The sequence below is a fragment of the Phacochoerus africanus genome, chromosome 12 (genome assembly GCF_016906955.1).
Source record: "Phacochoerus africanus isolate WHEZ1 chromosome 12, ROS_Pafr_v1, whole genome shotgun sequence".
NCBI lineage: Eukaryota > Metazoa > Chordata > Mammalia > Artiodactyla > Suidae > Phacochoerus > Phacochoerus africanus.
This window is the reverse complement of record NC_062555.1, coordinates 274924-288492: the sequence shown is the minus strand read 5'-3', so window position 1 is coordinate 288492 and position 13569 is coordinate 274924.

The following is a 13569-nucleotide window of genomic DNA, read 5'->3' as shown; positions in this document are numbered from 1 at the left end:
TCCTTTATAAGACCCCTGTCTCCAGGGAGAGTAGAGGGGGGCCAGCATTCTCCCTGCCATCCCATCGGTTCTCAAACCATGGATTCCTCCAGCATGACCTGTACATCCAGTGGTAAGTTAACCTCTGATCTGGGCTGGGGATTGCAACTCCCAAAGGCTTGGATCCCTTCATGCCTGTGCATCCTGCACAGATAGAGCAATGCCATTGATTAGGGCATGTTCAGAGATTGGCCTGGCCTTTTGCCAGCACTCATTGTGCCTCAACAAAACAGACTCTCCTCAGGATAACACAGTTTCTCCATAACCATGGTATTTTCCGTCTAGGTTAGAAGTTGATATTGTTTCTTCCAACAGAGTTGCCCATGCAGATATCGCATCACCTGATGAAATGTCCTAACATGATTTCTCAGAGGCCATATGCTCATTTGTTGCCAGCCAACCTTTCTATCCAACTGAATGTATTTTCAAGATTTCAGTTGATGCATTTGGGGATTTATAGTAGGAGTAGCCTTTGAATTGTGGTCTCTTGCCTTGGCTTCACAACAACAAATATGGATACATACCTGTGTTTCTAGCTCTTTTGTTTTGGTGAAGGTTTCCTTTTTATTCTTGGTTATTTCTGGAAAACTTTGAATCCAGTTCACCTTGCATAGATAACACGTTCCTGTCAGCTCGTTTCCAAAGTTCAGGCATTTCTGTATGATAGAACTCTGTGCAAGCCTGGTCTTTGTATAAGCCAGGGACATAAAGGAATATTCATTCCAGTACTGAGGTAAATAAGTGGATCTTATTTTCCTCTTTCAAGGTTTTCAATCTCCCTTGGTTTTACCCACACAAAATCCTGACTCCATTTTTCTCTCTCATTCTCTCTCTCTCTCTACCCTTCCTTTTCTCTGCCACGTCCCTGTCTGTCTCACTTTCTCTTATTTCTTGGTTGCCTCCAAACTGTGCCTTGCATGATTAATTTCTTCTCCTCTCTTGCAAGCTAGGTTTACATGAATGTCACCCTCGACTTCATACACTATTGCATCAACAATGAATTATCCAGATTTGTCTTGGTGTTGAAGTTTTCACAGGTGTATTTGCTGAGTTGTGTCCTGATGTACACTTGTCCGGTTGAGTTGGATTTTTCTAGTCTATCTCCTGGATGTCTCTTTGTCCTAATGTATCATAAATATTTGGGAAGTTGGAAGAAGTCCTGAAGAGAAGTTTGCTTGGGGTGTATGCAAAAACAAATGCCTAGGAGATACAGTATCCAGGAACACTGGAAATGCTCTTAGATGGCATTCACTTTGGGGGCTGTGAGGTAAGAGCTTCAAAAGGAGACCCACCATGGGAAAGTAAGTTCCATGTGACTCACCAAGGAATAATTCCTGGGTGCTGGCTGGAAAGAAGGGAGCAAATTCCAGGGGTATTTGTCTGCTTTTGTGTGCTTTGACAGGTCTAGACTTGGAGAGCCCACACTGAGGCCATGAGGTTGATAGCAGGCAGCCTGTTGTTAATGGGAATTTCTGGAGGAGAGGCTCCTGGTGGCATAGAGCATGGTATAATTCAGGAACCTATGGATTTCATGGATGCAAGGATGTACAGAGAGCCACACATCCCCTGGAAATCACAGAGTTTTCCCTTAGGGTGGCATGATACTGTGGCCCTTTTTCCATTCTAGTACAGCAATACTAGGGAAAGAACACAGATGGGACCAGGGTGAATTTTTCACAGGCCTCTCTGGACTAATTGTGGAATAGTCAGAGCACAAGGCAGCACAATCATGGTGTCTATAACTGGTTACCCATTTTGCAAGGCATAACAGCAGGGATTCCTTCAAAAGAGGTACTGTGGTGTCAGAACTGCCGAGAAGGTTTCCTTCTCTACCCTCCCAGAAGTGCATTCAGTGTTTAGTGGTGGTCTGCATGGTTATCTTTGTATTTGGTTTCCTACCACTTATATTCCAAGGGTTTGAGTTGATATACCCTGGATGTAGGAGAGAGAGGCTGATGTGATTTGCCAAAAGTAAGCACTGCTAGAGACGTTGTGCATAAACCCATCCATATGTTAGCAATCACCAGTAGGCTGAAGGCTGGTTCCTTCCAATAATTTGATGTCCCTTCCCACTAGGGTCTTCCTTCCATTTACTTTGCCAGGGTGTGTCAGGAATTTGGGGGAATTGGGTCCCAGGAGATTGACTTCACTTCTCCTCTCATAGGCATTTTTGGGGCCCCCAAGTTCCCAATTCTTCTTGGCTTCCAGTGTACAGACATCTTTGCAACGCCTTTGAGAAGAGACATCACTTGCCTTGGGGACCTTCTCCATAGTCAAAGACCCCAGCGAGGCTGTGAGGTCACCATTGATCTGCATCCCTGCTGAAACTTGCCTGTGATCTCACCCCATAGGTCCTTGGGAATCCTGATGGTACTTGACATATGTTGCCCTGTCAGGTTCCACAATCAACTGCAGGCAACCAGAAACCTCTGCCACTTGGGAATACTTTGCTCAAAATGGATACATTACCGGGTGTACAATGCCTTGATAGAGATATAGCTTTCTAAAAATTCAGATGTGGTGTTTGAATAGAGCCATGTTTAGATCCCTTGTTTCAGCTCTCTGTCTTCTTTCTCATTTTCTGTCTTACATTCTCCTTAACTTCTTTCTCTATCCATGTATTTCTCTCAAGAAATCTATCCTCTACAATGTGAGGCTTTGTGCTAACCTCCTGTATCTTCTCTACATCAATGTACTTTTGTAGATATTGAGCTCTTATCATTGATTGCTCTACATATTCATCAATTTATAATTCTCCTTCTGGGTTTTATCTTTTGGATGATAGGGAAGAAAACCAGGAATGCTCCTCTACTTCTGAAGACTCAGAAGGAACACTGGACCATGGTTTTATCTCTGGTGGAAGATGCAATTTTGTTTAATATCTCAGGAAATTTGCAGAATTTTTTTTACCAGTTGTCATCATAGATCTGTAGTCCTATTCCCATCTGAAACATTAGCAATTTTATTTAAAATTGGGAAATCTATTTAGGCACCCCTTGCCCAGTGGAGCAGAAGAGCTTGAGGAATATTCGTGCACAAAAAAATGCATCTGTCTTTGAAGGTTTCAAAGCAAAACCAAACCAAACATAACAAAAAGAGGGTTTAAAAACCTTAAGAAACCCACACCCCTGAAAGGCATGTAAAGCAGAACTTAAGAAAGTGTGGAATGAAGAAAGCTGTGAACCAATTTGTGCCCAATATGGAAAACTGTGAAAACAACAGTTTGGAATGTGGAAATGTGTGCATCCATTCCGACAGACCAGAGCACAGTAGGTCTGGAATATGGCAAGGTCTGAAGTAGAGTGTCAGTCTACGTGGCTTCCTGTGAGGACCATATGGCCTGCATTCCAAAGGCCTGGGAGGATCTGAGCTGGACTGCCATTTTAAAAAGTGTCATGTTCTCCTCCTTCCTCCCAGGCCCTCAAAATTGAGGGAAATTTGAAATTACTGTTCAATCTCTGCATTTGTGTGAAGTGTGGTCTGTGGGGTCCTTGGCCTAGATAATCACTTGGTTTCCAGGGATGGCACAGCTGTCCAGATGTTGGACAACAATTTGGGCAGGCTCTACAATTTCTTGATGAGCACCACCCTTTTTTTTTTTTTCTGTGATAGAATTTCCAAGAGCTCCTCTGTTTTCCATAATTCAGGGCAGGTCTTCCTCAGCCTTCATAAGACCCCTGTCTTCAGGGATAGCACAGTGGGCAAGCATTCTCCTGCCATCCCATTGGTTCTCAAACCATGGATTCATCCAGCATGACCTGCATATCCAGAGGTATATTGACCTCTGCCTCTTAGCTGGGAGTTGCAACTCCCAAAGGCCTGGATCCTTTCATGCCTGTGCATCCTGCATAGACAGAAAAATGCCCTTCATTAGGGCATGTTCAGAGATTGGCCTGGCCTTTTGCCAACACCCATTGTGCTCAGTGAAACAGACTCTCCTCAAAATAACACAGCTTCTCCATAATCATGGTATTTTCCCTCTAGGTTGGAAGTTGATGTTTTTTCTTCTAACAGAGTTGTGCACGCAATTATCACATCACCTTACAAAATATCCTAACAGGATTTCTCAGAAATTACACTATCATTTATTACTGGCCAACCTTTCTATCCAACTGAATACATTTTCATTATATCATTGGACAGATTTTGGGATTTAGAGTAGGAGTTGCCATGGAATTGTGGTGTTTTGCCTTGGCTTCACAAAAACTAATATGTATATATTCCTGTTGGTTAATACAACTTTTTCTTTCTCTTTTGACTTGGTTATTGTTTCCTTTTTATTCTTGGTTATTTCTGGAGCACTTTGAATCCAATTCATTTTGAGTAGACAAAGCATTCCAGTGTACTCTTGAGGTAATACTGTATGACAGAACTCTGTGCAAGCCAGCTATTTGTATAACCCTGGGAAGCCAAGGAATCTAGATCCTAGTACTGAGATAAATTGTGGATCTTATTTCTCTCTTTCAAGTTTTTCAACTACCTTGGTTTCCCCCCTCAAAATCCCTACTGCCTTTCTCTAACTTTTTCTCTCTCATTTTCTCTACTGTATCCCTATTTTTCTCACTTTGTATTATTTCTTGTTTCCCTCCATACTTTTCCTTACATTATCAATTTCTTCTCCTCTTTTTTGAATTAGGTCTACATGAATGTCTCCCTTGATTTTGTAGACTATTGCATGGACAATGTGTTATCCAGATTTTGTGTTGGTGTTGTCATCACTGTATTTGCTGAATTGTGTCCTGATTTTCCTTTGCTCCATTTAATTAGATTTTCTTTTTTATCTGCTGGGTATCTCTTTTTCCTATTTAATTGTAAATATCCAGAAAGTTGAAGTTTTACTGTAGAGTATTTTGCTTTGTGTGTATGTAAGAACATATGCCTGGGTGGTACAGAATCCAGGAACTCTACAAATGGCTTTAGTCTGCATTCACTTTGGGGGCTGTGAGGTAAGATCTTCCAAAGGAAACCCACCATGGGACTGTAAGTTCCATGCAAATTACCAAGGAATTATTCATTGCACTGGGCAGAAAAAAAGGGAGAAATTTCTAGGAGGATATGTCTGCTTTTGTGTGATTTTTCCAGGTCTAGAACATGATAGCCAACACTGAGGTCATGTGGTTGATAGCAGACAGCCTTTTGCTAGTGTGTATTTCTGGAGGAAAGGCTCCTGGTGTCATTGAACATGGTATAGTTCAGGAGTCCAAGGATTTCATGGATGCAAGGATGTGCAGGTTACCTCAGGTCCCCTGGACATCACTGTTTTTTCTCTTTGGTATGCACAATTCTGAGGCCTTTTTTCCATTCTTTTACAACAACACTAGGTCATGTACAAAAATAGTACCAGTTTCCTTTTTATCCAAGTCACCTGGCCTAATTTTGACTCATTCACAGAACGAGGTACTATAACCTTTTTTTCCAGAAACTTTTAACCATTATGTGAGGATTACCAGCAGGGGTTCCATCAGAAAGGATATCATGGTGTAGGCACTGCCTAGAAATTTTCCTTTTCTACCTGCCAAAAATGCATTCAGTGTTTGGTGCTGATTTTTTGCATTCTTATATTTTTGTTTATTTTCCTACCACTTTATATTCCAATGGTTTGAGCTGATATGCCCTGGACATAGAAGAGACTTCTGCTTTTTTGTAGAAAATACACACTGTTATAGCCACCATGCATAAACCTATCAATATGATAGCACTCACCAATAGGCTGAAGGCAGGTTTCATCCAATAACTTGATGTCCCTATAAACTATGGTCTTCCTTAATTTTTTCCTTGCAATTGAACCTTGGGATGTTTGGTTAACTGGGCTCCAGAAGATAGACTATACTTCTCCTCTCACAGGCATATGTAGAGACCCCAAGTTCCCCATTCTGCTTGGCTCCTGGTGTACAGATATCTTTTCAAAACTTTTGAGCAGAGACTTACATTTTCTGGTGAATAATCACAGGGCCAAAGATACAAGTGAGGCTGTGAGGGAACCATTGATCTGCTTCTCTTTGGAATAATCCCTGAGATCTCACCCAAAAGGTCCTTTAGAATCCTGGTGGTACTTAACCTGTGTTTTCCTGACGGGTCCACAATTCACTGCAGGCCACTATACAACTCTGCCATGCTCTAATGCCTTTCTCAACAGAGATGCATAACTGGGAGTACAATACCTTGATACAGATCTAGGTTACCAACATGTTCAGACTTTTTTTGAATGAGCCATTTTTAGATGTCTTGATTTAGCTTTCTGTCTTCTTTCCCATTTTCTGTCTTCCATTCTCCTTAGTTTCTCTATCTATATATATCTCACAAGAATTCTATCATCTTCAATGCAATGCTTGGTTTTAATGTTGTGAATATTCTATCAATCTATTTTTCTATCTATCTATCGCTTATCATCTATTTATCTATATATCAATTTATAATTCTCTCTCTGGATTTTACTTTCTTTGAGAATTTTGAACCAATCAAAATTGCTTTTTTCCTTCTGAAGACTCAGTGGTTTTATCTATGGTTTAAAATATAATATACCTTAATATATTAGGAACTTTGCAGAATTATTTTTAGCCAGGTGTAATCATATATCTGTAGTCCAATTCCTATCTAAAATATTAGCAATTATATTTACAATGAGGAAAAATATTTAGGCACACATTGTCCCAAGGAACAAGAGAGCCTGAGAAATGATCCAGACCAAAATATAAAAATGTCTTTGATGGTTTCAGAAAAAAAGCATAAGGGGCCAAAAAGAAATTGAAAAACCCACCTTCCTAAAAGAAAAGTAAAACATAGCATAAGAATATGTGGAATCCAGAATGATGTGAAAGAATTTGTGACCAAAAGGGAAAACTGTGAAAACAGCAGTTTGGTATGTGGAAATGTGTGAGTCCTACAGAGCAGAGCACAGTAGGTCTGGAATATGGCAAGGTCTGAACTAAAGTGTCAGTGTAATTGGCTTGCAATGAAGACCATAGAGGTTGCATTTAAAAACCCTGGGAAACTCTTAGCTGGCCTGTCATTTTAAAGTGCCTTTGGTTCTTCTAAATTCTTCCATATCCTCGAATTTGAAGTGTGTGTAAATGACTGTTAGTTCTCTGCATTTTTGCAGATTCTTGTTGGTGGTGTCTTTTGACTTCATAAACCTTTTTTTCTTTTTCCAGTTATAGGCACTGATGTCCAACTATTTAAAAAATATTTTGGTGTGCTATCCTCATCTTGATGAGAGCTCTGTGTTTTGGGGATGGGAAAGATCCTTTAGATCTGAGGTTTCTGAGTCATTTTGGGGCCTCCTCAGACTTTATAATACCATTGACTATGGGGAAATCTCAGTGGGCAAGCAGTATCCCTGCCATTTGGTTTGTTTTCACACCATTGATTCCTCAGTCACACCCTGCTTATCCATTGGTGTATTCACACCTGCATCTTTAGTCGGGGTTGCATCACACAAATCCATTGATGGCTTCATGATGGTGGAGCATTTATAGACATGAAATGCCCCTCAAGATGGTATTGTTGGAGACTTTGTGCCTTATGCTAGCAATCATTTTGCTAAATGAGAGGGAGTGATCTCAGCCTTTCAATGTTTCTCCATAACCTATATATTTCACACTTTATTGGAAATAAAGATAAAAATGTCACTGTACACAGACGACATGATACTATACATAGATAACCCTAAGGACTCAACCCAAAAACTCCTTGAACTGATTAATAAATTCAACAAAGTAGCAGGATATAAGATTAACATTCAGAAGTCAGTTGCATTTCTGTATACCAGCAATGAAATATTAAAAAAGGAATACAAAAATATGATACCTTTTAAAATTGCACCTCACAAAATCAAATACCTCAGAATACACCTGACCAAGGAGGTAAAGGACTTATATGCTGAGAACTATAAAACTTTAATCAAAGAAATCAAAGAAGATGGAAAGATATTCCATGTTCCCGGATTGGGAAAATCAATATTGTAAAAATGGCCATACTACCCAAAGCAATCTACAGATTCAGTACAATCCCTATCAAATTACCCAGGACATTTTTCACAGAACTACCACAAACAATCCAAACATTTATGTGGAACCACAAAAGACCCAGAATCGCCAAAGCAATCCTGAGAAACAAAAACCAAGCAGGAGCCATACTCTCCCAGACTTTAAGCAATATTACAAAGCCACAGTCATCAAAACAGTGTGGTACTGGTATCAAAACAGACAGACAGACCAATGGAACAGAATAGGGAACCCAGAAATAAACCCTGACACCTATGGCCAATTAATCTTTGACAAGGGAGGCAAGAACATAAAATGGGAAGAAGAAAGTCTATTCAGCAAGCATTGCTGGGAAACCTGGACAGCTGCATGCAAAGCAATGAAGTTAGAACACACCCTCACACCATGCACAAAAATAAACTCAAAATGGCTTCAAGCCTTAAATATAAGACAGGGCACCATCAAACTCCTAGAAGAGAACATAGGCAAAACACTCTCTGACATCAACCTCATGAATGTTTTCTCAGGTCAGTCTCCCAAAGCAATAGAAGTTAGAGCAAAAATAAACCCATGGGACCTCATCAAACTGAAAAGCTTTTGCACAGCAAAGGAAACACAAAAGAAACCCAAAAGACAACTTATAGAATGGGAGAAAAGAGTTCCAAACGATGAAACTGACAAGGGCTTAGTCTCTAGAATATATAAGCAACTTATACAACTCAACAGCAAAAAAGCCAATCAATCAATGGAAAAATGGGCAAAAGACCTGAATAGACTGTTCTCCAAGGAAGATATACACATGGCCAGCAAACACATGAAAAAATGCTCAACATCTCTAGTTATAAGAGAAATGCAAATCAAAACTACCATGAGATACCACCTCACACCAGTCAGAATGGCCATCATTAATAACTCCACAAATAACAAGTGCTGGAGGGGCTGTGGAGAAAAGGGAACCCTCCCGCACTGTTAGTGGGAATGGAAACTGGTACAGCCACTATGGAGAACAGGTTGGAGATACCTTAGAAACCTATACATAGAACATCCAAATGACCCCACAATCCCACTCTTGGGCATCTATCTGGACAAAACGCTCCTTAAAAGAGACACATGCAGCCGCATGTTCATTGCAGCACTCTTCACAATAGCCAGGACATGGAAACAACCCAAATGTCCATCAACAGAGGATTAGATTAGGAAGAAGTGGTATATATACACAATGGAATACTACTCAGCCATAAAGAGAATGACATAATGCCATTTGCAGCCACATGGATGGAACTAGAGACTCTCATCCTGAGGGAAATGAGCCAGAAAAAGACAAATACCATATGATATCACTTATAACTGGAATCTAATATCCAGCACAAATGAACATCTCCTCAGAAAAGAAAATCATGGACTTGGAGAAAAGACTTGTGGCTGCCTGATGGGAGAGGGAGGGAGTGGGAGGGATCAGGAGCTTGGGGTATTCAGATACAACTTAGAATAGATTTACAAGGAGATCCTGCTGAGCAGCATTGAGAACTTTGTCTAGATACTCATATTGCAATAGAACTAAGGGTGGGGAAAAATATATATACATGTAAGGATAACTTGATTCCCTTGCTGTACAGTGGGAAAATAAAACAAACAAAAAAAATTATAATAAAATAAAACGAAATAAATTGTGGTCTCTTTCTTCCACTGGCTTCACAACAACAAATATTGATATATAACTGTGTGTTTATTTCCTTCTCTTTTTCTTTCTTTTTTTTTTTTGCTTCTTGTTTCCTTTTTATTATTTTGTTATTTCTGGATAAATTTGAAAACAACCTTGAGTATACAACGCATTCCTGAGAGCTGTTTTCCATGGGTGAGGCATTTCTGAATGAGAGAAGCCTGAGCAAGCCAGACATTTGTATAACCCAGGGCAGTCTAGGAATCTTGATTCTAGCACTGAGGGGAATTGTGGAACTTATTTCTATCTTTCAAATTTTTCCATTCCCTTTGTCTTTATCACTTGAATAATCTACTTCCTTTCTTTCAATCTGTCTCTCATTTTCTAATCTGTTTCCCTATTTTTCATTCCTTATATTTTTTTTCTCAGATGGGCACCCATCAGTAGCAAACATTTCCATATATTTATCATATTTTTGCATGTTATGTCTACATGTATGTCCCCCTAGACATTTTCAATTATTTAATCATCTTTGCTTTAGCCCAATTTTGTCTTTGTGTTGACGTTGTCTCCACTCTAGATCTATGTTTTGCCTTGGATCATGATTTTCACTTTTGCAATTTTAGTTTCATTTTCTACCAAGGTTTGGATATCAATTTGTATTGATGTATCATCAAATCTGGAAATTAGTAAGAGCATCAGAGTATAATTTTTCTTTGTGTGTATCCAAAAACAAAGGCCAGGGAGATCCAGATTCCAGGAACACAAGATACGGTATTCCTCTGAATTCTAATTGTAGGCTGTAAAGTAAGATCTTCAAAAGGAAACCTGCCTTTGGACATTACATTCCCTGTGACTTTCCAATGAATTAGCCATGGGTGCTGGGCAGAAGGAAGGGGGAAATTGCTAGGGAGATTGGTCTGGGTCTGTGATATTGGCCAGGTCCAGGATGAGAGGAGCCATCCCTGAGTCCATAATGCTGATAGCAGGCAGCCTGTTTTTAGCGGGTATTTCTGGAAGAATTGTTCTTTTTGTCATGCAGCAGGGTATCATTCAGGTAACTAAGGATCTCTTGGATGCAGGGATGTGCATGGAACCACATGTACCCTGGCCATCACAGTGGTTTCCCTTATGAATGCATGAACATGAGACCCTTCTTTCCATTCTTTTTCACCAACATAAGGACTTGACCACAGATAGGACTGGGGTCCAAGCCATATAAGCCACCATGGAGTAATAGTATCACATTCACTGCACAAGGCAGCATAACCTCAGTGTCAAGAACTGGTTTCCAAGTTTGCAAGGATAACAGGGATGGATACCAACAGAAAAGGTATACTGGTGTTGGCACCACATATGTATTTTCCTTCTTTACCAGCCAAGAATGCATTCTGTGTTTTGCGGTGGTTTCATTGCTTTCAAATATTTTCATTTGATTTCCATACACTTATATTCCAGTGGCTTGAGCTGATATGCCCTGGACATAGAACAGACTACAGTGTTTTGCTGAAAATACACACAGCTATAAAAGTCGTGCTTCAACCCATCAAGATGTCAGCAATCACAAACAGGCTGAAGGCTGGTTTCATCCAATAATTTTATGCCTCTATTCCCCTGGGTCTTCCTTCTATTTTGTTTGCAAGGGAGTCTAGGTAGGATTGGTGAATTGGGCCCCAGAAATTTGAGTTTACTCACCTCTCATAGGCAGAGGATGAGCCCCCTGTTCCACATTCCTGTTGGCTTCCAGTGTATTGATATCATTTTAAACTTTTTTTTCTTTTTTTTTGGTTTTTTCTAGGTCCACACCCATAGCATATGGAGGTTCCCAGGCTGGGGGCCTAATTGGAGCTGCAGCCACAGGCCTACACCACAGCCACAGCAATGCCAGATCTAAGCTGTGACCTATACCACAGCTCACAGCAATGCTGGATCCTTAACCACTGAGTGAGGCCAGGGACTGAACCCACAACCTCATGGCTCCTAGTCAGATTCATTAACAATTGAGCCATGATGGGAACTCCTCATTTTAAACTTTTGAGCATATACATCATTTGTCAGGGTGAACATGCACAGGGCCAAAAACACCATCCAGGCTGGGAGGACATGATTGTTTTGCATCTCTGCAGAATCATCCCTGAGCTCTCTCACTTGGGCCTTTGAATCCTGTTTGTACATGACCTGGATTGACCCATCGGGAACCACAAGTCACTGCAGACATCTAGACCCCTCTGCCAGGTTGGAATATCTTTCTCCAGAGAGATGCATAATAGGGAGTAGATAATCTTGATAGTGATCTAGGTTTTTAAAAAATTCAGATAATTTTGGTGAATATACGTCAGATTTAGTCCACTTGGTTAAGCTCTCAATGTTTTTTGACAGTTTTTGTTTTCTATTCTTCTATATTCATTTCTCTATCTTATTTTTCTCTCAAGAATACTATCTTCTTTATTATAATGCTTGGTGCAAACCTAGCAATTATTCTATCTATTGATCTATTTTACTATCTATCTACCTCTCATCATCTATTAGTCTATGTTTCTAAAAATGTAGTATTCTCTCTCTGGGTTTTAAATATTTGGATGAGGATGAACCTTTAGAAAATAATATCCTCTTTGAGGAAACACAGAAGAAACATTGGACAATGGTTGTCATTGAAGATAGAATTTCATTTATTACCTTGGGGAAATACAGAATTATATTATATCATGTGTAAATAGAAATCAATAGTCCTAATTCTATATTAATGATTAGAAATTTAATCATTTAATCATTAAATTAAAAATATTGAGGAAAAATATTGAGGCACAGGATACCTAGTGGACCAGGAGATCCATGGAATGGTCAAGCCCAATGAAAAAAGCTGTCTTTGAGGTTTTCAGGGGAAAAAAAGGGGTGGGGGCAAAAAGAATGTGAAAATCCCATATTCCTGAAATAAATGGATACCATAGCAAAGAACGCGTGGAAAGGTGAGCGGTGTTAATTGATTTATGTTCAATGCAGAAAATGGTGAAAATAACAGTTTGGAATTTGGAAATATAATCCTACATAGCAGAGCACATTAGGTCTGGAATATGGCAAGGTTGGAATTAGAGAGTCAGTCTACTTGGCTTGCCAGGAAGACCACAATGGCTGCATACAAAAGGCCTGGGAAATTCTGAGCTGGTCGGTCATTTTAAGGGTCTTAGTTTCCCCTAATTCCTTCCAGGTCCTCAAATTTGAAGGGAAATTTAAATGACTGTTAGTTCTCAGGATTTGCAAGAAATCTTGTCTGTCATGTCTTTGGACTTGATAAGCACTGGGTTTCCAGTGACCCACACTGTTCTCCAGCTCTTCGCCAATCTTGTGGGTGGGCTGTCCTATTTCTTAATGTGAGCCCTGTGTTGCAGGGAAAGGGGAAGGTCCAGCAGTCATGCTGATTTCCATAAATCAGGGTGGGGCCTCCTCAGCCTTCATAAGACCCCTGTCTCCAAGAAGAGCACATTGGGCCAGCATTCTCCCTCCCATCCCATTGGTTCTCACACCATGGATTCCTCCAGCATGTCTTGCACATCCAGTGGTATGTTGACATCTGTATCTGGGCTGGGGGTTGCATCACACAAATGCCTTGATGCCTTCATGAGTGTGCAGCCTGGAGAGATGTAGAAATGCCCTTCAAGATGGCATGTACAGAGATTGGCTTGGCCTTTTGCAAGAAATCATTTTTCCTAAAAGAAAAATACTCACCTCAGAATAACAGTGTTTCTCCAAAACCATAGCATTTCTTCTCTGCGCTGGAAAATGCTGTTTTTTGTGCAACAGAGTTGCCCATGCAGGTATTGCATCACCTGACCAAGAGGCCTAACATGATTTCTCAGAGAATATAGGATCCTTTTTTGCTGGTCAACGTTT